This window comes from Meriones unguiculatus, chromosome 8, assembly GCF_030254825.1.
Source record: "Meriones unguiculatus strain TT.TT164.6M chromosome 8, Bangor_MerUng_6.1, whole genome shotgun sequence".
Taxonomy (NCBI): Eukaryota; Metazoa; Chordata; class Mammalia; order Rodentia; family Muridae; genus Meriones; species Meriones unguiculatus.
In genome coordinates, this window is record NC_083356.1 from 100,788,293 (window position 1) to 100,811,725 (window position 23,433).

Consider the following 23,433-nt stretch of genomic DNA (forward strand, 5'->3'; position numbering starts at 1 on the left):
GTCCTCTGCAGGGCTCTGTCTAATGTTTGGCTGTGGTACTCTGCATTTGCTCCCATCAGTTGCTGGAGGCAGTCTCTCTGGTCTTCTTGATGACAATTCTGCTAAGCTCCAGTCCCAGCATACTCTGAAAGCAGGACAAATTGCAGGGTAAAGGTTTATGGCTGGATTGGTGTTCTAATATCTCCACTTGAGGCCTTGCCTGGTTACAAAAGATGGCCAGCTCAGGTTCTGTGCCCCCATTACTAGGAGTCTTTGCTAGGGTTACACTCATAGATTCCATAGAGTTTCCATTGCACCGGGTTTCTCCCTCACCCTGGAAATGCTTCCCAATTTGAGGCATTTCTCCCAGTACTCCCCCAACTCCCAATCTGATCCCTCCTGTTCCCAACCCACCTGCTTCCTGTCTATCCTTGAAATCTACCTATTGCCCCTTCCCTAGGAGATGCCTTTAGAACCTCCTTGTTGCTTAGCCTCTCTTGGTCTGTGGACTGTAGCATGGCTGTCTTTTGCCTCACAGTATGCTTGAATACTTATGCTTGAATACTTATCTTGTTTGTCCTTCTGGGTCTGGGTTAACCCACTGAGGACATCTAGTTTGTTTCTAGTTTCTGGCTATTATGAAGAAAGCTATGGGCATAGTTAAACAAGTGTCCTTCATATGGGCAAACAAAAAACTCAACATAGCTGAAAGAATTCTCTACAATAAAAGAATTTCCAGTGGCAGCGTCATCCCTGATTTCAAGCTGAAGTGCAGTAGTAATAAAACTGTAGCAATAAAAATTGCATGGTATTGGAACAAAAACAGACATGTTGATCAGTGGAATTGAATTGAAGATCCAGAGGCACACACCTATGGACACCTGGCTTTTGCTAAAGAAGCCAAAAATATACAACAGAAAAAAAAAAGACAGCAATAAATGGTGCTGGTCTAACTGGATGTCTGCATGTAGATGAATACAAATAGATCCATACCGATCAACTTGCACAAAACTCAAGTCCAAGTAGCTCAAAGACCTCAACAGAAAACCAAATACACTGAAGTTGGTAGAAGAGAAGTAGAGAAGAGCCTTGAATGCACTGGCACAAAAGTTAACTTCTTGAACAGAACATCAATAGCTCAGAAACTAAGATCAACAATCAATAAATGGGACCACATGAAACTGAAAAGCTTCTGTAAGGCAAAGGACACCATTAGTTAGACAAAGTGGCAGCCTACAAAATGAGAAAAGATTTTCACCACCCCATATCTGATAGAGACCTGAAAACCAAAATACACAAAGAAACATTAAGAAACTAGACATCAACAAACCAAGTAATTTAATTTTAAAAAATGGGGTACAGATCTAAACAAAAAATTCTAAACAGAAGGATCTTAAAGGACCGAGAAACACTTAAGGAAATGTTCAACATCCTTAAGCCACCAGGGAAATGCCAATCAAAACGACTCTGAGATTCCATCCTTCACCCATCAGAATGGCTAAGATCAAAAACACAAATGACAGCACGTGCTGGCAAGAATGTGGAGCAAGGGGAACACTGCTCCATTGCTGGTGAGAGTACAAACTTTGTGCAACCATTATGGAAATCAATAGATTGGAAGATTTCACAGCCACAGCTTTTCTGTCATATGGAGGAAGCACAGTCAAGCAACAGATGTCCTGGTCCCCTGGCTCTGACAGTCTCTCTAACCTCTCTGCTGTGATTTTGATTTCCTCCTGAGCTTTAGGGGTTGCACTATAGATATACAAGCTACCGATAGCAACTGACCTCATAGTTTTCTCTGCATTTTGATGAGTTGTAGATTTCTGTAGTAGTCTCTGTCTATTGCATAAAGAAACTTCTTTGATGAACTTCTTTGAGGGGTGAGGACTAACTTTCTGTAGATAGGAGAATAGGCGTTTAGAATAGGTATTGAGAATATTAGTTTAGGAAAATGACTATAGCTGCATCTCCCCCAGGATCTTTGAGCTATCCAGTCATGAGTAGGTTTATAGTACCAGGCATGAATCTTCTCCTATGGAGTGGGCCTTAAGTACAATCGAAGTAGCTGTTGGTTACTCTCAAGATAAAAGTGCCACTTTTTCACCATTGGGGTTATCTTGCGAGATATCTTTGTTACGGTTCACAAGGTTTACAGCTGGGTAAAACTATTGATTTTTTTTTTCTCTTACTTGGCAGCTTGTGCAGTACCTTCTGATAGCATGAGAGCTGGCCCTCAGAAAAGAGGTTTCTGGGTAATTTCCAGCTAGATTCTTAAAAATCTTGGGTCAAAAGTGGGTGGCGTCTTCAGCCATAGGGTCTTCTTTAGGCTCTTGGAGGCAACCAAGGGCAGTGGCAGTAGCCTACAAAGAAAGACCTGCATAATGAAAATAGCAGTTGGCATGTCAACTGCCTAAAGGGACCACAGCTTTACAAGACAGCACCACCATCTAGAGAACATGGATTCAAACACATGAGGCTCTGGGGGACATTGTACATTTAAACCTAAACACCAGTCCTTACCAAATGCCTGCTACAGCACCATACTAAAAGTGACTGTTCCTTGGCGAGGTCTTGGAGGTAGGAATGCAAACATCAGAGCTGTGGGACAACCACCTTCTGGAGGTGACTCGGGGAAGAAGCCTGTGCAGATCTCTGAGGCCAACACGGCACTCAGGCGGTATTATGCAAGGAATATTATAATCTGAAATGCACCAGATGAGATCTGGAAGTGAAGATGTGGGTCGTAAGAGCCCACATCTACTTGGCCTTGTTTCCTGGGGTGGAATGTAGTTGGAAAAGAATTTGAGTCTCAGATAACTCAGACACCAGAGCAGGCAGCCTCCTGCCTTCATGACAGGTTGGCACTTTTAAAAAGGGCAGGAGGCATGAGCAGGGCATTTCTCTATCTGTGTCCCATCACTAGACACTGTTTTACAGCCAAGAGCATCTAGCTTCTTCCTGGTGTGTGTGTGTGTGTGTGTGCATGTGTGTGTGTGTTAATTCTCCATTTTTTTCTTTTACCCTTCTTTTCATTTTCTTTCATTTCTTTTTTAGTTTTTGGATCTCTTTCCTAGGTCCATGCAGATTCTCTGATTCTCCAGGGTATAATCTATCCCCCTCTGCCCATAGCTAATGGTGCTGAGATTGTCAAATGGCATTCTTCATCAGAGCTGCGTCTACGAGGTTTGGCTAGTCACAAAGTTTGGCTAGAGTGACGCCACTGCCTTTTGCTATTTGCATTCCTGTGTCGCTTTTCTGTGGATCAAAGCTGGAGCCTGAGCCTGCATGCTGTGCTTCTCATTTCTATACTCATAGTTCCAGACTTTACGAACTACACACTTTATAACACAGAAGTCGTTTTCGTGCAGGGTGAGAAAAGATGGCTTGCTCTGCTGACCACCAGCAATGCAGGAACAACATTTATTGGAACCGTTATTAGAAAGGGTTTGTGGAAAGATCAAGTCAAGATAGCTATGTCTTCTGAAGGACCTGTCCCCGTTTGGGTTTTGTTTCATTTTAATTCAAGGACCTTCTCAGATGCTTTGGATCAACTGGTGTCCCAAACTGTCCTACTCTCTGTTTGCTGTGGTGAAACACTGACTGAAATCAACTAGGGGCAGGAGGAAGGGTTTAATTCATCTTACAGGTTACAATGCATTACGGAGGGCAGACAAGGCAGGGACTAGAGGAGGGAGATTGACACAGAAATCATGGAGAAGCACTGGCTACTGGCTTCCTGTCAGGCTCGGGTGGGCCTCCTACATCAGCCGCCAGGCTAGAAGAGGTGACACAGATATGCCCATTGGCATTTCTTCAGCTGAGAAACACGTATCTTTCCAGGTATATGCAGTTGACAACTGAGATTAATCACCACAGAAACTAATGTGACACTATTAATTTACACCGCATTCAAGCTTTTCCCCCATTCTGATTCACTGTTTTCCTTTTAAACTTTCTCTTTGGCTCAAAGAGATGGTGCTGTTTTCTACCATCCTGTTCCTCAATTAAAAAGTTGCTTTAGTTTCTATAGAAATTTTTTTCCCCTTATGCTTGGCCATTCCTTTATTAAACATGAAGTTTCTCTGAAAGTTTTAACAAATTTCAATAAAAACACATTTTTATCTTTAATTGACATACTTAGACCAATTAACAGTTGGTGAAAAAAATTTAAGACAACAGATGAATATGTGTTAGATACATTTTTGCTTGCTATTAAACTGGATACACACATAGAAAAGAAAATACTTGTAATTTACAAGATAAATTTCATCTGTAAGATTTAAAAAAAATTATTACAGGATACTTTCCACAACCTGTCCAGAGTATGATTTATGTCTCTGTTCCTTAGATTAAAGGATTCAACAGGGAGATAATCAGAATATAAAAGATGGAGGCCAACTTATCACTATCAACGGAGTGACTTGATTTGAGCAGCACATACATAAACATCAAAGTCCCATAGAAGACAACAACCACTGTCAGTAGGAACCCACAGGTAGACAAAGCTTTTTTCCCACCTTCAGCTGAATTCTTCCTAAAAATGGCTATTAGAATGAGTAGGTAAAGAAATAGGAGAACCACTAGAGATGAAACCAAATTTAACTTGCTGAAATCAAAATTACAATTTCTATTTCATGTGAATTTGAGCAGAGCAATGATATTAAAGGAAGACTGCTGCAGAAATGGCTAAAGATTTTGTAGCCACAAAAGGGTACTGCAACATTTTTATAGTGATGAGAAGAGAAATGACACTATAGAAATGAAGGACTGCCATTAGCATCCAACATACCGTATGTGACATTTTGACAGTGTCCTGAGGCTTACAGATGCCCACATAGCAGTCAAAGGACATTGAGGAGAGGATAAAGTGATCACAAATGACGGACACAAGAAAGAAAGTTAGCTGTATTGCCCAAAGGTGCTTAGTGATTGTATTTTGATCAACAACAAAAGTTACCAGTATTTTTGGGTCCCACAGTTGTACAATAACCAAGATCACTGATAGTCAGATGTCTTAGAGAGAAGTACATGGGTATTTGCTGCCTGGAGTCCACCATGGTGAGGATCATCAGGCCCAAGTTGCCCACCAGTGAGATCAGATATGTGATGAGGAACAATCAAAATCATGGACCCTGAAGCTCAGTGCAGTCAGTAATGCCTAAGAGGATGAATGTAAGGATCAATGTAAGGCTGTGTTTTTTTTTTCTTTTATTAATTTTTTATATTAATTAAAATTTATTTACTTTGTAGCACAGCTGTAGCCCCCTCCCTCCTTCCCTCCCTCATCTCCTCCCTGCCCCGCTCTAAGTCCACTGATAAGGGGGGTCCTCCTCCCCTTCCATCTGACCCTAGCTTATCAGGTCTCATTAAGACTGGCAGCAATTTCCTCCTCTGTGACCTAGCAAGGCTGCTCTTCCCTGTCATGTGTGTGTGTGTGGGGGGGGGGTCAAAGAGCCAGCCATTGAGTTCATGTCAGAGACAGTCCCTGTCTACAGAACTTACACACCTTCCTTATCTAGATATGCTATGCCAGTCAGCTGCCCTTTCCATCATATCTCTGCCCTATTTCATTTCTGGTAAAGATCTAACCACTTTTCTTTACAAAAGTGGACAACTAAGATGCAAGAATGTGACACCACGAAAAAGACTCCTGAATATTAACTGCCTGGAGAACAAAGAGTAACTTAAACGCTTTTGCATTTAAGCAAAGTTGAAGCCTCCATTCTCTTTATATGCATATGTCAAGACGCTCCCACTATACCATAAATGTACAAGATTAATGATACCACAAAGGAAAATGAAAATGGATTTAAAAATAGATCTTTCAGCTCCTAATCCCTGAAGGCGTAATTTGAGTGATGAGAAGTGAAGCACAGAAGGTATGGACCATTACAAAATGCTTCAGTTTTTCTGACATGATCATTCTAACATGAATGCTTACATTCTGAGGACTTTTAAAAGATAAGTTTTGTAAAGAATATACATTGTTGCTTTCAGTTCCTAGCATATAAAATTTAAAACCCACAAAGAAAAGGTATCAATAAATTTCTTCAGCTGAAGATCTCATTTGTTGCTATGCATATAATTAGATTAAATGAAAAATGATTTATTTTTCCATGACAAATTATCCTAAGCAACGTTATCCAATATTTCTAGCAATATATATGTTACATAAGCAACATAAAAGTTGCTATAAAATTTCAAACTATATATGAGAGTTCAAATTAAAAAAAAAAGTTAAGATTCCCTCTGGAATATGTTACATGTATTCTGGTGGTATAAAATTTGTGCCGTCCTAAAGAAAGTATTAGTGAAACCAATAAGTAGGAGAAAGAGGGAGAGAAAAGGCACTTTAATTCCCTTTCTCTCCCCTTTTCCTGTTAAAGCTCATTTTGTATGCCTTAAAAAGACAGGAGACGGATGCAGTGGTGCACGCCTGTAATCCCAGCAATCAGAGAAGCAGATCTCTGTGAGTTTGAGGCCAGCTTCATCTTCAAAGTCCGGAACAGCCAAGGCTACACAGAGAAACCTTACGAGCAAACGTTAGGGGCAGATCTACCAAGCACTTCGTGGTTCCAGAAAGGCCAGAACTGCGCAGCAGTCTCTCGGGCAAGTCCAGGCACTTGTGACTGGCAGAGACCTTCGTTTTCCTGGGCCAGGCACTGCAGCAGCAGCTAGGAGATACCATTGAGAAGCTGGCGGACCACCCCTTCCTGCCCAGCTGGTCATGGCCAGAGGGCTATGCGGTAGAGAAGGATAGGGGTGGCGGGGAGCTTAGCCAAGCAAAGCACAGTTGGGGAAGCAGGAGCCAAGCACAGACACACACACAAAATTCAAACTCAATCAACCAGGTTAAAAAACAAAACAACAACAAAAGAACAACCAACCAAACAAACAAAAAACATGGTTAAACTTCTCTTTTCATCTTAGAGAGAGAAAGAGACTATATGTGAAACATCAATAATAGATACAAATGGTTTGAATTTAATACAACCAAATCCTTAAAGACAGAATTAAATAAAGAGAAATAAGGGATGTAAAGATGGGAAAGAGTTTAAATAAAGTTAAATGTAGAGTAAGATATTATATTAATTGGTGGTAAAAGAAAGATAAATACACAAAGAAAGCAAATCTCCAAAGAAAGAAAAATGAGGGAAAAATAGACAAAAATGTTTTCAAGGGTACATAGATGCTAATAAATAAATAAACTGAAATAGACAGTAAAAAAAAAATAAAATAAAAATACAGTTTAAATGATAAAATAAGTCTTCACAGATTGACTTAGAGATTTAGAGAGATAAAGAAATGAATATTGTCCATGTTAAAAAATTGAAAACCGGGCTGGAGAGATGGCTCAGAGGTTAAGAGCACTCGCTGTTCTTCCAAAAGGTCCTGAGTTCAATTCCCAGCAACCACATGGTGGCTCATAACCATCTACAGTAAGATCTGGTGTACAGGCATAATGTTGTATAAATAATAAATAAATCTTAAAAAAAAGTGCTAGGTTCAGTCTCCAGGCTGACCAAAAAATAAAAAAAATAAAAAATAAACACATCAAAATAAACCTATTACATATACACATGTATTATTCCTTATTTTAAAAAAAAATTGAAAACCAGGTAGAGGAGGACATTTGAACTCCATACAGTTTTGTTTTGACTGTCAACATACAAATAATCATAATCATAACCATAATTTCAGTAGTAAGCATAAATAAAATTAAGCATAGACCTTTTTAAGAAAGATCAAACTGAAACAGACTTGGAGAAGGAGGAGACTGAGAAATGGATTGCTGGATTGGAGATCATAGAACAGAGATTAGAAAAAATAGCTCCAGAGTAGAAAAATACACAGGGGCTTGAGGAATTAGAATGGCAACCCGTAGAGATACAACATATTGAATTTAAAATCCAGATTCTACTTATTGATACATATTCAGAATTCCAATGGGCTTTTGCATTCAATTCTGGGAAGGATAATTCTTAGGCTGCACATTTGTTAGAAGTTATGACAACTATGGAAATACCTGTACAAATTGAGACTGTTTTTTTGGACATAACGGCATAAAAAACGTTACAGATATAACTTACAGTCCTACAGGCCAAACAATTACAGAGAGCTCTAACAAGAATTCTAAAGGGGTGCTCATACAACAGAAGGGGGATAAAGACTATTTCAGGGATAGATTTAATGGTGCTTTGTTGACACTGAATTTCTTAAAAGTCAATGAGACAGTAGCACAACTGTTAAAACAACAACAAAAACAAAAACAGGATTTTAAAAGGGACTGCTGAATTAGATCAGCATATAAAGGTCTTAATTCCAAAATGGAAGAAAAGAGGTATGTTACCTGGAGGAGGAGATTTTTACATTTGTTCCAACAGTAAAAGAAAAGCTATGTCCTCCATCCAAACTGTTAGACATTACATTTTGACAGAGGGAAAACCCCTGAAGATGTTAGCTACAGACACAAAGAAGGAAGTTGAAAAGATCAAGACAGTTAGTGTATATACTGACCCCTCTACTTGGGAACAGCTTTGAAACTGGTTGTGACATGAATGTCTTTGCACAGCCAATAAATCTTGTTGGCTACAGAGTCCTCAAGACTTATTATACATGCCATCTTTTCATATGACACGAATGGAGATTTATATTGCAATCCAGACTAGCTTATCCAGAAAGACAGATGTCTTTCACTTGCTCAAACAAAGAGCAGAAAATCATCTTTGACTGATCTGTGCACACTGAAACTATGTAAAGTAATGCAGAAATGTATAATTACCTTTGAAAGTTTATATGTTTATGAAGCAAGAGGACCAGACAGCAAAAAAGACAAGTATCCAAGGTGATCCAGCCTCACACTACATCAGTTTCTGTTTCATCAAAACTTGCTTCAAGAACAACTTCAAAGCAGCTAGCTCAATTGGTCCAGCCCTTCTGACTGTTCAAGCAGGACTTCATTTAAGCTTGCACTTTTACAGCATTTAGAGACTGGACAATAAGTATTACAGCCAGCTTTCTTAAGACTTAACTATTTTTCCCAGTGTTCTTGGGTCCCACAAAAGGGATACTGTGCTCCAAGTCAACAGGAAACAATATTAAGATAATGATGTTCTAGTCCCTTAAGAGGGCTGGGTAGTTTTTGATCATTCTATTGGGTGATGGATACTTGTCATTAAAAAGAGGATTGGTTACAAGATATTTGGCCTTGTTCAGGAAATAAAACAAGGTATAGGAGCTTAGACTCAGGTATTTCTTTGTTTTCTTTTCTTTTCTCTATCCTTTTTTTCTTTCTTAAGTAAGGGGAAAGGGTTGAGAAGAAAAAGGGGGAATATAGTAATAATATAGAAATAATATAAAGGATCGATTATTGAATCTACTCTTCAACTGTAGAGCTATTGCTGTTCTCAAACATTTTTGATACTTTGGCAAAGATTATTGTATATTGATACAAAATTAAGGTTATTTTTGTTTACATTGGTATAAATTTGTATATTGATATAGTAAAACATTTATTTTTGCTTATATTGGTATAGATTTTTGTATATTGATACAAATTTAAGGTTATTTTTGATGCACAAATGAATGTTTCAAATCTTGTATAAGGTATTGGACCTATGAAACTCATTTATAAATAAGGTTTAGTTCCAGTTCCTTTAAAAGCTGCTATTGCAAACAGTTTAGGATAATTAAATAATGCAAGTTAATAGTTACTCAGTCAAACTCATGGTCATGTCAGATACTAGTCAATACTAGTCTAGATTATCACAGAAATACATCCTAGGTTGAACAAAAAGTATATAGCCATAAACAAGCAATATTCACCTATTCATATACAAGATAGATGGATGGATAGATACAGATTATCTACTATATAAATGTAGGTGGTCTTCAAAAACTTTAGAGACCTAAAGAAAATGGCATTTAGAGATAGATATTTTATTATTTTATTTTAAGACTTTTCTGGCATTGAGACATGTCAACTCCTGGCAGCACCCCATTTATCTTGGAAGAAGATGTTGAACACTGAAGAACCTCCATAAGAACCTCAAATATTACAAGCTAGCCACCAGGCCAAAAAAAAAAAAATGCTCTCACTTCAAGTGTAGACAGAATGCTGTCTGAAATGGGCAATACTTGTATTCAGGCAAAGTCAACTGCAAAGCTCTGCCATGACAGAGTAAGCAAGTCCTTCATAATTTCTGCTTCTCAAATATGTCTGTCAGATATTCTGGGCCAGAAGGTTGAAGGTAATGCTCCAATGACATAAAAAAAAATTTGGGGAATGTCCAGACAGGAAGCTGTCTTTGTTTCCATAGTTTTGGAAGCTGCTTACATATACTTCCTGCACATTCAGGTAATATTTATTCTTTCTCAAGTCTCTGATGGGGTTGGTGACTAGATAGTTATAGTCTTAAAATAAAGCTTAAGTTGCTTTGGATTTAAGATGTTTTTAGATTGACTAACTCTTAACTTGCATTACTTAATTAGCCTAAACTGTTTGCAATAGCAGCTTTTAAAAGGACTGGAAGTAAACCTTGTTTTTATAAATGAGTTTCATAGGTCCAATACCTTATACAAGATTTGAAACATATATTCATTTGTGTATCAAAAATAACTTTAAATTTATATCAAGTAAGGATAGAAAATGAGTTAGGTACAGAACTTTAAACATACCGAAGTTTTTCTCCAAAGCTGCCAAATACATATGGATTGGACATTGTAAATGTAAATCTTAACTAATAGTTTTCATAATTGTTGTTATTATATATGCTTTATTATTGAAATAAAAGGGGCCTTTTATTGGACTTAAAGGGAGAAATGTTGAAAGAATAGCTTGTGTATTATATGGATGCAACACTTGTCAAAAAAAACAAACAAAGTAACTAACTAACAAAAGGCCTATAACTTAGGCAGGAAATAGAAGATCTTGTAGTCAGAAAAGATTCTGGGATAGAGCCAGCTGCAGAGATCCATCTGTCAAGAAGTGAGGAGGATACACACGTGGTACCTGAGAAGAGGTAACCAGCCACATGTCAAAATGTAGATTAGTATAATGGATTATTTTAAGCTTAGGAGCTAGTCAGAAAAGAGCCTAGCTATATGGCCAAGGTATTTGTAAACTATATTTTAAGTCTCATGAGTATTTGTTCTGGGAGCTTGGGTCTGGGAGAAAGAACAACCACAACAGAGGACTGCATTTAAAAGTTGCACTGTAAATAATCCTTGAGGATATTATTTTGATTTTTGCATCTCTTGCTATCTAGTTCCCCCAGCTGCAGAGCCTCACATCTTTCTTGCTAAAGACAATGACTCCCGCTGTGTTTATAGTCTTCATAATGCCCATTTTGTGTGCCCTCTTCTAGTCATATACAGAAAACCCTGTTTTCCTGATACGTCCTTGTCTTCATTGCAATGCTATCATGAACATACTTTTTTTTGGTATTTTTTTCTAGACTTATTTTTACTTATATGTATGTATGAGTATGTGTGTGCCACGTGTGTTTGGATGGCCACAGAGCCCAGAAGAGAGCAAAAAATTCCCTGGATCTAGAGTCACAGGTAGTTGTAAGCTGCCGGACATGCTGGTAACGCAACATGTTTTACTTGGAAAAGCAGTATGTTCCTTTTAAGCACTGAACCAATTCCATTCCATCATATTTTTGTGCTTTCTCACTGCCCTTTCTTTGAGATGTGCTCTGTGTTTCATACTGAAATGGAAGAGTCCTATATACTGGTTATTTGATATTATATAATATGCATAAACTGTAATTTATTTAAACAACCCCCTGTTTCTTAGCAGCTGAATTGTTTCCACTGTTTGGTTGTTACTTTTTGAAATGTGTAAGAAGAAGTAATGTGCTATTTTAAATTGGCTGGGTGAATCAGTGGTCTAGTGAAATTGTTTCACATAAGTAATATCTGAGCCAGGCATGGTGACATATGTTATAATCCAGACTTGGGGAACTGAGGCAGGAGGATTACCACAAGTTCAAAACCAATCCTGGGATTTATAGTGAGACCTGACCCCCAAGAAAATTGTACTAGTTTGTTTTCTGTTGCTGTGATAAAACACTGACCAAAACCAACTTGGGGAGGAAATGTTTTGTTTGGCTTATGCATAGCAGTCACAGTCCGTTATTGAAGGAAACCAACAAACTCAAGGGAGGAACCTGGGCCCCAGAACTGAGTCAGAGACCATGAAGGAAAGCTGCCTGCTGGCATGCTTTCCATGATTGCTCAGCTGTCTTTCTTCTACAACATAGGATTCCCTGCCCAGGGTTGGCACCACCCATAGTAGGGCTGTTTCTTCCGCTTTTTGTCAAGTTGGCAAAAGCTGACCAACACAAGCATTATTTCTTTTTTCTTTTGAAAGAGTAAACAAGCCAGGGAAGAAAGAAGATTAGCAATGTAACAAGAACCCAAAGCCCCGTTAGAAAAGGCAACCAACACAGGGGCCTTCTTCAGAGATGTGCCTAGTGCTAATCTGCCAGCTCTGCTTTGCTGCCTGCAACCTCAATCCATGCCTGCACATATGCGGAGGAATTGTTGTACCCAGTGTTTGGAAGAATAGAGATTGGACAGTATCCAGTAGTGAAAGGAGACATCATACAGACAAAACAATGCAGCTGGAGTTAGGTCTATGAAAGCACACAGGATGGGGAGAAATAGAAGCAAGCCCCACCCACAGTGGCCTGTGGATTATCAGAGAAGTTGGAGGAGCTGGGTTGCCTACTACATATGAGGTAAGGATTTGTAACAACTTTTTCAAGAACCTTGAAGTGCTAATTCTTCATGTCAGTTTTCTCCCACTTCTTCAACTGTCCTTACCTGGTATAAACTGTCAGACCAAGTCCTCTTCCTCATTCACAGAAAAGGAGTCCATGAGGCCTTTGAAAGGTGTGGGTGGGTCACTGACTTTACCAAAAGTGTAAGATATATAACATAAATGTCTAGGATTGGCCAAAAGTGTACTCTTAAGATTCAACTTGCATCTTACCATATCTTCAGGGACATTCCTTGCCTCACACATATATCAAAATAACTACAAGATCAGAAAGAGAGATGTCTTCCTTTTTCTGAAGAAGAAACGTTTTCTCCTAGTCTCTATTCTCAGTGGCTTAGATGATCCTGGACCAGTTATGGAAGCAGAGACCACCAGGATTAGATAGAACTGAGGAAGAGAAGAATGGATGTTAGAGAGACCTCCTCAGTCTCCAGGATGTCTCATACAGCTCTCCTCTTCTATTTCTGCTGCTCTTATAACAGACCACAGATTAAATACAGGTTTCTTTATGCCCTCTTTTTGAACCTAGGTTACTCTGTTTTCTCAGTTGGATTTTCGCCATTAAAGTGGCTATTTTAAAGGGGCTGAGGAGATGGCTCAGCACACAAAGCAATTGTCCAGCCCCTAGTTCCTATGTGAATATCAGGTGGGCATGGTGGTCTGCTTATTATCCCAGCACTTGGACCATGGAGACAGGGGATGCCAGGACAAGACGGCCAGCTGGACATGCCTGATTAGTGAGCTGTAGATTCAGTTGAAAGACCCTGACTCAAAGAATGAAAAGGGTGATCAAGGAAGACACCCAGCATCATCCTCAAACCTGCAGGCACATGCACGCGTGCATACACACACACACAAACACACACACATACACACACACACAAACACACACACATACACACACACACACACACACCAGTGCCCACAAAAATGTGCACATACACAAAGAGAAAGTCTTTTCTCTACTTTAACTACGTCACTTTTAAACTCACCCTTCACCTTTGGTGCATGTTTCCATGCCCCCAGCTCTCTCAGACTCTACCAGGACAAGCCCACGCCTACATCTGCTCCATGCCTTTTCAGGATGCTATCTGGAGAGAGTAAGAATTTCAAATGTTGTAAGATATTTTTCATCGCCTTCAAAAGAGGAACACACCAATTATAAGTAATTAAAAAGAAGTAAGTGCTTGTTCTTTGTCATATCTTATCTATACAGTACACCAGCAAGCCTTTTTCTTTTTCTTTTTTCTTTTTTTTTTTTTTTTGGTCATTGTTTATTTTGTAAGTTAAAAATTGGAATTGTTGCCAGGCGCGGTGGCACACACCTATAATGCCAGCACTCAAGGAGGAAGAGGCAGGTACATCTCTGTGAGTTTGAGGCCCGCCTGGTCTACAGCCAAGGCTATAGAGAGAAACCCTGTCTCAAAAACAAAAACAAAAACAAAAAAACCCAAAGCAACAACAAATTGGAATAGTTAATCCTATGACCGATAGGACTGATATCCTTGAGCAGATAGAGAACGCCTTTAAGGAAATTTTCGATGAGCAAACGCCCTGTGAAGTATTTTGTAAGGCCATGTATAGCGAATGCTCTCTATATCACACATACACATGAATGGCAAATTTGAGAGTCCTAGGCTGAACATATTGTTCCAGTTTATTATTGTGCACCTTTATTATTGAAGAGAACGCAAGAGACTAGTCTGACTTTTCGTTTTGCACGTAGATTAATAGGGTTTTGCATCTCTGAATAGTGTGAGAGGTTTTTTTTTTTTTCTATTTCGATATGGTGTGTGTGTGTGTGTGTGTGTCTGCATTCTGATGCATGCATGTATGTATGTGTGTTCTAGTATGTATGTGTGTGTGTTTGTATGTGCATTCTGATGTTTGTGCATGTTTGTCTGTGCATTCTGATGTATATGTGTGTGTGTGTGTGTGTGTATTCTGGTGCATGTGTGTGTATGCATCTAGATAGCCTTGAGAAGATTTTCTTACAGTTTTATTACTGCCTCTAGTTTTTCCTCGGGCATAAATACAGTCATGGAACTGTTTATTGGCTCCCTATTTGCTATGTCTGTCATTTTATATCTCATTCACTTCTCCTTCATTAACTTGAAATAGCTCATATCTTTCTTATATAGTTTAGAACTTACTAAAACAATAGAATAATTTTGTTACTTTCAAATGTATTTTATAACTAGGACAGTTGAACTTGTTTTCCTCCTGAGTACACATATAATAAATATACTTATGAAGGGTTTTCACTGTCTGTAAACCAGTAAAATTTTGGACAAAATAGGCAGACTTTTCCAAATCCCTTGTCTGTGAAAGTCTCAGCACATTGCTTATATAAACATATCTATGCTAGGAATTAAAAGCAATGTGGGTGACATGTGTTTAACATTACACATTGCCTCAATTATGAGCTTGCTCTCAGAAAGATGGAGTAATTAAACATTATATAGCCACAGAACCCTTGCAAACAATCACTCGCCACTTCTAACAGCCAGTATCAACATTTATAAATAAATGAGTTTCATGAATCATTTGTCTAGGTAATTGTGGTGACTTGGCCCGGGCAATTGTGGAGAACCCATATCCAGTTTAATCTTCAAGTACTGATAGTAAGAACAACATAGAACATGGTTTAAAATCCCTTGGTTGCTCATGAGAAACATGGGGTGATGCACAGATGAACCCACACATTCCAGACGCACAGCTGGAATATAGACATGCCTTTAGTACATGCCTTGATCCCAAATAATGAAGGTTAGGGTAGTTTATAGAAGGAATCAACCATATTTTAAAGCAACGTGTCGCTGAGGGGCAGACAAAGGGATGAATCAGAGAAAGATATGACAGAGTGAGTCAGAGATAGGATACGCCCAACTCTCATGAGAACAGGACAGAAAAGAGAAGCCACTTAAAGCAGCACACAGAAAAGAGAGAAGAAAGTTTTGTTTTTTTTTTTTTAACTGAGAGTTTTTTACTGGGACATTTTTAAGGAGGAAGGTGCAGAGCAAACAAGCTAGATATGGGTGAAAACAGAAGGAGCCAGAAGATTAGAACATATTGCCAGAATTAGTTTAAAGCCAGGCAGAGCAATTTAGTCAGAAGCCAAGAGAACTCAGTTTGAATCAGTAAGCTCAGAGAGGAGTTTAGGCCAGAAGGGCTGAATTGAACTACACATTGGGAACACAGAAAGAACTAGAAAGGCTTTTGTCCTCATCTGAGGAAATAAAAAGAACATTTACCAAGTATTTCTATAAGCCCCATAGAGCAAACATTCCAATACATCAACCTCTGAGAGGTATTTTGTGTATTAACCAAAGCGTTCGACAAAGGGCCAAACAAAAAGCACGTAAGCAGGTAAACTAGAAAGGGAGAGAAAGTTCAAAATACTAAACAGAAAAGCTAGGTATGCTGAGCCTCCTTGGAACTTGGAACTTCTTCTCGCTCAGTAATAGAGGAGGCACTTTTTTTTTTTTTTTACTTCTTCTGCCTTAATTTTTCCATTTCTATTCTACTGTTGGAATCTGTGCCAGGAGAAGAGTTGATAAAGGGATCTCTCTCCACCATAATTTCAGGACAGAGAAGCAAGGCCAGGATCCTTTCCTGTTCCTAGAAGCTCCCAATCTTACCTAGCCTGCCTCCCTCCCTCCCTTCACCATCTTTCTTCCTCCATCCATTCCTTCCTATCTCCCTCCTTGCCTCTCTTTTTCCATTTGTCCCTTATCAGTGGACTTGGGGAAGGGCATGCATGCAAAAAGGGGAGGAAGGGTGGAATCGGGAGGGGAGGAGGGAGGGCCTTATGGGAGGGATACAAAATGAATAAAGTGTAATTAATAATAGAAAAGAAAAAATCTTTAAATAATGGGCAAAATAAATAAAGTGATGCTGTTTCTTCCTGCCTCTCCTTATTTCATAAACATGCATAGCCATTTTAAGCATTTAGAATACAGTTCAGTAGTGCTCACAGTATTACAGCAGCAGCAGCAGGAGCACCATCCAAATGTCCTCGTCTTCCACACATAAAACTCTACCTACCAAGCAACAGCTGGGCTTTCTCCTGCCCAGAAAGCAGTAGGATTTGCTTTCTATAAACTTGACTATTCTAGATCTTTATATAAGTGGAGTTATACAGTGTTTGTCCTCCGATGGCTGACTGAGCCCACTTAGCATGATGTACTTACAATGCAGTGGGATTACAGCATTGTTAGTGTTTGCCTCCTAAAAGGGCTGAGTAATATAGACGTATATTCCTCGTTTTATTTGCTCCTCTGTCAGCTGTGCATCTGCTTCAGTGGTTTGTATATTCTGGCCTCTGTGAATGACTTGGCGATTACCTGGCTTTCTGTGTCTGTTCCAGACACTGTTTTTGACATCATGAAGAAAATTTTATTTTATTTTATTTTTCTTTAGAAACATACATATAGTTTCCTCCCATCATGACTGCTGTATTTTCCTTTCTAGTAACAATGCACAAACTTTTCAACTTTATTACATCACTAAGATTTATTTTCTGTATTTAATAAAAAATTTTATAATAGCTATCTGATGTGGGTTTGGATAAAAAAAGGTCCCCCACCCCCATTGGCTCAAGTCTCTAAACAATTGGTCCATAGTTGGTGGCACTGTTTAGGGAAGTGATGGCATGTTTAAAAGATGCAGGCTTGCTGGAAGACGAACATCACTGGAGCAAGTTTTGAGGGTCATGGGGAGCCGGCCTGGAGCCGGCCTGCTCCTTCTTTCTGCTACCTCAGTGCTGCTGAGACGTGATCCCTCAGCTTCCTACTTCTGCAGCCATGCCTTCCGTGCTATGATGGACCTCTACACCTCCGAACCTGCAAGCCCAAATAACGGTTACCTCAATTTGTCATTGGTCATAGTATTTTGTCACAGAATAGAAAAGTTAGAGATTTGCTAACTCAGGGGACAGAGCTGATATCACAGCTTTAATTGCATTTTCATAGTGAGTAGTGATGTCAGGCATCTCTTCACAAGACTCTTGATCACTTATCTGCCTTCTTTGTACTCTGTTGCTGTTGAGCTGTGTGGTGATTTGCACTAGACCTCAATCCCTTACCAAATAATGTAGCTCACATTTTCTCCCTTTCTCTAGTTTGCCCTCTGATTGTTTCTGATAATTCCCCGTGAGCTTGATAATCTGGTTTGTGAGCAATGTATTACAGTCTCTGATTATGATTGATTATTTATAAATTCATCCTTATATTTCTATTGTATTTTATGCAACATGTTTAAAACTTTGTTTGCTGTGTGGTTCTATGGGGGGGGGATATGACTAAAATGTATTTTTCTTATAAATCTATCTAGCAATTGAACAGCTGCTTTTAAGATATAAAATTTTTTATACTGAGAAACTGCTGTGTATGTGTGTGTGTGTATGTGTCTGTATTTGTGTGTGTGTATGTGTGTGTGTGTGTATACCTACCCAGCATCTTCCTCCATTATGTCCCACCTTATTTTTTGAGATACAGTTTTTCACTTAACTGAGAGCCTGCCGATTCACTGGGCTAGCTGGCCAGGGAGCCCACAGAATTGCTTGTCTCTGTCTATCTCGAGGGCTGGAATTACAGGCATACACCTCCACCTCCATCCCCCTTTACAAACGTAGATCTTGGGGATGGGAACCTCAAGCTCTCATGCTTGAAAGGCTAACACCCTACCCACTGATCCATCTCCCCAGCCCTGAAAAAAAAAAAAAAACAAACAAAAAAAAACAAAACCGGCTGGGCGGATCTTAAGCTCTTCACTCTCCGGGTTCAGCATCCAGAGAGACGGTGTTACCGGCACTGGCTTTAACTTTTCTGATTAATTCATTTTATTTTCATGGGTACGTTTGTATGCCTGAGTGTATGTATGTTGCACCATATTCATGAAGGAGCCTGCAGAGGTCGGAAGAGGGCATTAGAACCCGGGAAACTAGAGTTGCTGGCAGTTTGGACCCACCTCTAGGGATTGAGACGTGAACCCTGGTCTTCTGCAGCAGCGTCACGTGCTCTTAACTGCTGAGCCATCTCTCCAGCCTGCGCTTCAATGTAGTTATTTTTCCCAGTTCTTTGATAGCCTTCTGTTTGTTTGTTTGTTTGTTTGTTTTGTTTTGTTTTTCAAGACAGGGTTTCTCTGTGGTAAAAAGGATAGTTCAGAATAGCCTGGCTATCCAGGAACTCACTCTGTAGACCAGGCTGGCCTTGAACTCAGAGATCGGCCTGCCTCTGCCCCCCAAGTGCCGGGATGAAACATGTTCCACCACGGACATGCACTTTGATAAGCCTTTTTCCTGTTTTCTTACAATTGACATGTCCTACCAATCTCATATTTTATATGGCTTATTTCTCTTTCTCAAAACAAGATTTTTCTTTGTAGCTTTGCAATTTCACGATGATGGTTCTTTCCAGTGGTTTAAAAAAATACATCTATTTTATTCCGTATGTATGAGTTTTTGCTTTCTCGTATGCATGAGTGTCATGTACCTTCATGGTTCCTGAGAAGGTCAGAAGCAGAGGGCAGAGTGCAGAACAGGGCATCAGATCCCTTGGAATTAGAATTACTGATAGTTTTAAGCCAATGTGTAGGTACTGAGAATTGAACCCAGGTCCTCAGCAAGAGCAGCAAGTATTCTAAAACACGGAGCCATCTCACCAGCCCCTGCCAGTGTTTGTTTGTTTGTTTTTTACCATTCCTCTCTTGCCTTTTAAAGATAAGAAATCAAAATTTCATTTTCCTTAAGTTTGATTTATTATTTTATTGGTTACTTTCATGGCTTTTCTTTCTGTTTTCTCGACTTTTATCTGGTAGATTGAGGACTTTTCAGTTTAGTATTTGTGTCTCTGGACAACTCTCATGCTTTCACAGCACTATACCCATAAGCTGAACTTTGAGCCATTTTGGGGATGACATAGCTTAATAAGTTATTCTATGGCTGCAAATATCTTCTTATTCAAATATCATCTTTAATATTCTCTTATTGAAATATATGTTGGCATTATGCATGTCACATCTGATTAATGGGAATTTCCAGAATTTTTCCCTTTCTTAAATCTTGCGTACATTAATTTTACTTATTTTAATGTCTGCCCCTTAGCATATGACCAAGGATAAGCCCTCCTGTGAAAGGAGTTTCAATCATCTCTAATATGCTCTTTATTGCTTTGCCTCAAATATTTAGGCAACTCTCTGCTGTTTGCTTGTCTTTTAATTCAGAAAAGCCTTTTAACTTACCTGTGACCACTGGCCATGCTTATTTTACAGCCCTGATGACTGTAAGCAAGAGCCAGGACAAGGAACACAAAGGCGGGCCAGGTCTTATCTCTTTATCTAACAGTTTTATGTTTCCTCTTGGGATTGAGCAAGCAGCTGCCTCATCTTGAGCAGAAATACTCTGTGCTGTGGCATTCTTGCTCTTGCCTGTGTATTGCCCTTTCTCATTGCTGTGATAGGGAACAACCAACAGTAACAGCAGGAGCAACAGCAAAAATCAGCTTGAGGAAGAAAAGGCTTGTTGTGTCTCACAGTTCAAGGATGCAGTCTGTACGAAGGGCAGTCCTAGCAGCAGGAGCGTGAAACAGCTGGGTAACTTGAATTGCATCAGGTTGATTCATGGAACTCAGATAGCTTCCTCCTTCTCATGCAGGTCAGGGCCCAAGCCTGTGTTTAGGGTGAGTCTTTCCAGCTCTATCAACCTAAATAAAGACAACTAGGGCTGGAGAGATGGCTCAGAGGTTAAGAGCGCTGGCTGCTCTTCCCGAGGTCCTGAGTTCAATTCCCAGCAACCACATGGTGGCTCACAACCATCTATAATGAGATCTGGCGCCCTCTGCTGGTGTGCAGGCACACATGCAGGCACTACATTATATACATAATAAAAAATATTAAGAAAAAAAAAGACAACTAGTCCCAGGCCTGACCAGGAACTAGCCTACTCTGGATAATTGCTTCACAAGGTAATTGCCTCAGAAGCTCATCTCCTAGGTGATCTCAGAGCCTGTCAAGCTGAAAACTAACATTACCCTGTGATCATCCATCACCGCTTCCTGCTTCAGCAAAAGCAGGAGTCAAGGGAGAGAGTGATGGCAGAATTCTTGGCAATGCAGTTCTCTGCTCAGCGTCATAAGTGTCCTGAGCTGTTCCCCCTCTTACAGTGGTTCTAGGTCGCAATTAACACTTACTCACAATGGGCCATTGCCACCCTCACAGCATCCTTCCAAGGCATGGCTTTTGAATGATCCCTTCCTTCCTTCCTTCCATTTCCTTTCTTTCTTTCTTTCTTTCTTTCTTTCTTTCTTTCTTTCTTTCTTTCTTTCTTTCTTTCTTTCTTTCTTTCTTTCTTTCTTTCTTCCTAAATAAAGATCTGATTCCATCTCGTAGATGTATTTCGAGTATAAGTCAAAATTTCCAACCTGTTTTCCAAAGGATAACACATTAAATTATTAATACTGGTTTAAAACATTTCATTATTCCAAGGGGTTTGGAGGCAATGGATCAGCCAGTGCTGGGAGAATTAAATTCTAGAGAATTTAAGGAAGAAAGAACAGGAAACCAGGTGTTCAAAAAAGCCACTGGAAAGGTCCACTCTGTAGTTGGTTTTTACCGTTAATTGTGGTTAAATGGAAACAGAGAGACAAAAAGAAAGAAAAGGAGTTCTTAACACTAAAACAAACAAACATAAAAAGATTACAAATGAAGAGATAAAATAAAAAATACCAGGAAGAACTACTAGTCTTTAAAAAGCAAATCAGAGGGGAACACAGTTAAGGGATTGTGTATTTCGGTAACTGATAAAAATAGAATAGAAAAATGTTCACAAACATTGCGGCTTCTTCATTTAATAGTTCATTTTATGCTTCATTTAAGAGATCGGGATAGCAGAATGGACAACAAAAAAATAGTGAATCAGGAGACTGAGCAGGAACAAGGACTTAACTTGATGATGAATTAAAAAATAAATTGTATTTGACAAATATTTGAGAAAAATACATTGAGGTCAGTATATGTGAACTTCTTATTACTCTAGAATATGAGGCTTGTGGTGGGGCTGGAAGGTTCCACTGTTTTATTTTAGAACATAAAATAACATAAAGATTACGCTAACTCAATTTAGAAAAGCTTTTGGAAAGTAGCATAAAGTTTTTCATTTTTAAATCCCCAAACAAGACATTGGTTAGTCACCGTCAACACTCGGACGACAAGAACTTCAGGGTAGATTAATCTGGCAGACTTCTTTTGACAGACACTGAGCTTAGAATGCATGGAAGAAATTTTAGTAATAGTTCATTGTCCACAAGAAGTGTCATAAAAAGGATTTATGGTCTGGTAACTTGCTTCTCCAGATGCCCTAGAGGAAATGATGTGGGGGAAGTTGATGGCCTCAAGGATCTATAGTGACACTGGGCAGATGCTCTAGAAACTTGTCTGTACTGCGGAAAAAGCAAACTTCATCTGGGCAGGAGAAACTTGGGCTGCAATCTCCTAAGCTCTTTCTCCTGGTATCTTAGCGATATGGTGCACCTGATGTGCAGCCCTCAGAGGAGACAGACACTCGTTCTTCGGGACATAAGGAGGGTATGACTAATTTAAATGCAAAGGAAAGGATGATCTGAAGGACAGTGCACAGAATAGATTTGAAAGCAGGGCTTGAGTTTCCAGACCAACGTACCATCACAGAGACTGCAAGAGGCAAATGGCAAAGCGAGCCAGACTTCAGGCTAACTTGGCTTTATATTTAATGGGATAAATAAGAATCCCAGTACAGGAAATAGAGAGATGACTCTGTAGTTAGGAGCACTGGTTGTTCATCTGGAGGATTGCGGTTGAATTCCCTGGACCCACATGGCTGTGCACAACTATAATTCCAGGCACAAGGGATCCACTGCCCTCTTTTGGTCTCTGTGGGTACTGCACACATAAGATGCACAGACTAACATGAAAAGGAAACCTCCATAGGTATAAAATTTTAAATACTTTTTTAAATACTTAAAAGAGTGCTTGAACATGACTTTATGGATTAGGGTCAACTATGGGCATATTTAGCTTCAAAATTAGTAAAGTTGAACAGTAGTCAGAAACCAACAATTGATGATGATGATGATGATGATAAATAGCAGCTAATGACATCTATAACATTCACCCAATGCCAGTCAGCTTCCGAATCATTTCTTGTGTTAACTCTGGGTTATAAAGAAAAAGTACATATATAACATAAGATGATAACATCTCAATTCATGTGGGAGAAAAGCCCAAGATACTATTTAAAGACACATTATGTTTTTATTTTCATGCATTCTGTTGAATGACTAGAAGCTGGCAACATGTCTTTGTATTGCTATAGAAGAAGCCAATAAAAGAATAGCTATGAATCCCACAGGGGGAAGGGGAACTGTTTCCTTAACTCTGACACCAGCATTATGCCAGGCATTGTTGTGGGGCTTATTTTAATCCTTGAAAAAATTCTAATAGGTAAGTGCTGATATCACCAGAGCTAGATGAAGAGACAAACTTAGAACAAGCAAGTCATTTGCCCGAACCAGGGCTTCTCAACTGTAAAGTAGAGCCTCTTCTCCTGTTTCTTAAATGAACCTTCCTATGACAAGCATGCTGGTAATGAACAAAAGCCATTGGAAAAAAGAGCAGGTTAGAAAACCTTG

At 39.3% G+C, this 23,433-nt stretch overlaps 1 pseudogene; it reads right to left on the reverse strand.

The window, feature by feature from the left end:
• Positions 1–4,326: 4,326 nt before the first annotated feature.
• On the reverse strand, positions 4,327–20,028 carry LOC110555803 (olfactory receptor 8K3-like; annotated as a pseudogene).
• Positions 20,029–23,433: the final 3,405 nt, after the last annotated feature.